Raw genomic sequence first — 2769 nt, 5'->3', positions numbered from 1 at the left:
GAATTCAACATTGTGTTGGCCCACCTTAGCCTTGATGACAACTTCCACTCTCGCAGGCATACGTTCAATCAGTTGCTGGAAGGTTTCTTGGGAAATGGCAGCCCATTCTTCACAGAGTGCTGCACTGAGGAGAGGTATCGATGTCTGTCGGCGGGGCCTGGCACAAAGTCGGCGTTCCAAAACATCCCTAAGGTGTTCTATAGGACTCAGGTCAGGACTCTGTGCAGGCCAGTCCATTACAGGGATGTTATTTTTGTGTAACCACCCCGCCACAGAACGTGCATTATGAACAAGTGCTCGATCGTGTTGAAAGATGCAATCGACATCCCCGAATCGCTCTTCAACAGTTGGAAGCAAGAAGGTGCTTAAAATATCGAAGTAGGCCTTTGCTGTGATAGTTCCACGCAAAACAAGGGTTGCAAACTCCCTCCATGAAAAACACGACCACATCATAATACCATCGCCTCCGAATTTTACTGTTGGCACTACACACGCTGACAGATGACGTTCACCAGACATTCGCCGTACCCATACCCTGCCATCGGATCACCACATTGTGTACCGTGATTCGTCACTTCACACAACGTTTCAACTCTGTTCAGTCATCCAATGTTTACGTCCTCTGGCATTACCGGAGCGATGTTTGGCTTATGAGCAACTGCTCGACCATGAAATCCATGTTTTCTCACCTCCTGCCTAGCTGTCAAAGTATTTGCAGTGGATCCTGAAGCAGTCTGGAATTCCTGTGTGATAGTCTGGATAGATGTCTGTCTATTACATATTACGACTCTCTTCAACTGAAGGCGGTCTCTGTCAGTCTACAGACGAGGTCGGCCTGTACGCCTTTGTGCTGTACGTGTCCGTTCACGGTTCCACTTCACCATCACATCGGAAACAGTGAACCTAGGGATGTTTAGGCGTGTAGAAATCTCGCGTACAGACGTATGACACAAGTGACACTCAATAACCTGACTACGTTCGAAGCCCGTGAGTCCCACGGAGCGCCCCATTCTGCTTTCTCGCGATGTCTAATGACTATTGAGATCGCTGATATGGAGTACCTGGCAGTAGATAGCAGCCCAATACACCTAATATGATACATCATATAGTGTAGGTGTCCAATGAGATTTACATAAGCTGTCTCCATCACTCACAGGCACACTGGTCTGCCTGCATAGTCAACAGCTGCGCACTTATATGTCTAGTCTCATCCTGTTTGCCATAATCGCCTGGGTAGGTCAACCCATTTATGCGAATTATTCGTCCATACATTCAGTTTCAACTGCACAGATCTTCCTCAGCTTGTGTAACTTATTTATAAATTGAAACAGAGATGAATTCAACTCATGGTGAAATGACGAATATGCTGTGGATACTCCCAAGGTAACGACAGCCGTATTCACAGGGCTGCACGTAAGTATTCCTGGTTTGACGAACAATCAGGTGTCCCACTGCCCATCGAATGGTCCATTTACTTCATCAGATATTAATTCCATTGCAAATGGGACTGTTTAGAACAGTGGGTGACACGTAACAGTTAACACGCCGCAATTTCGAAAATCTGAGGGATCTAATTATCAGTGAGTGGCTTTAGGCAAATACCTGTAGACACTTTTCCTCCCCGAATTGAGGAGATTATCAAAGCTGGAGGCGGTTTTACACTGTGTGTGATGGCTCCTGGGGGCGACTTATGTTCTATCCTGTGTATTTACCAGGCGAGGTTCATACTGAGGTGACACGATATGTGGTATCATAATCGATAAAATTCCCAATACGATGCAGGAGGAACAGGCATAGGCGGAGCACTTAGAAACGAAATGGAAGCTACTCGACTGGTTCGCAATTGGACAACAGCAACACGACACGGACACATTTATCTATAACTCGTATGGTACAATTCGCGGGAAGTGAAATTTCACGTCATCCGAATAGGCTGAAAATTTAGTTTCATGGTAGATTAAGCAAGGCCACATCCATCTCAGAAAAGGTTTCACTTTTCGCGTAAAAAATATAAAACCACTGTTCTGATATTTGCGCATACACTCCACTATACAGTACACAGTCATTCATACTTGACTTTAAGGAAATCACTTCGTAAAAAAAAAATCGTTACTGTCCGTAGTTATTGCGATACTTCAAAGAAAAGTATAGCACCGTGCATATTCTGAAAAGTTTGCGATGGAAATTGTAGTCGCTGGCAAATTTATGTGTGGTGTAGGGTGTGTTGTTGTGGTCTTCAGTCCGAAGACTGGTTTGATGCCAATCTCCATGCTGCTCTATCCTGTGCGTGTCTCTTCATCTCAAAATAACACCTGCAACCGACATCCTTCTGAATCTGCTTACTGTAATTATGTCTTGGTCTCCCTCTACGATTTTACCTCCCATCCCCCCCCCCCCTCCCCCACGCTTCCCTTCAGCAATAAACTAGTAATCTCTTGATATCTCAGAATGTGTCCTGTCACCAACCCCTTCTTTTGGTCAAGCTGTGCCACAGATATCTTGTCTCCCCAATTCTATTCAGTACTCCCTCATTCGTTTCATGATTTACCCATCTAATCTTCAGCATTCTTCTGTAACACCACACATCAAAAGCTTCTATTCTCTGCTTGTCTAAACTGTTTATCGTCCATGTTTCACTACCATACGTGGCTACACTCCAGACATATACATTCAGAAAAGACTTGGAAACACTTACATTTATATTCTATGTTAATAAAGTTCTCTTCTTCAGAAAGTCTGCTCTTACGATTGCCAATCTACATTTTATAT

Source organism: Schistocerca serialis, chromosome 2 (assembly GCF_023864345.2).
Source record: "Schistocerca serialis cubense isolate TAMUIC-IGC-003099 chromosome 2, iqSchSeri2.2, whole genome shotgun sequence".
NCBI classification, from domain to species: Eukaryota; Metazoa; Arthropoda; class Insecta; order Orthoptera; family Acrididae; genus Schistocerca; species Schistocerca serialis.
Note: the sequence above shows the minus strand (reverse complement) of the source record.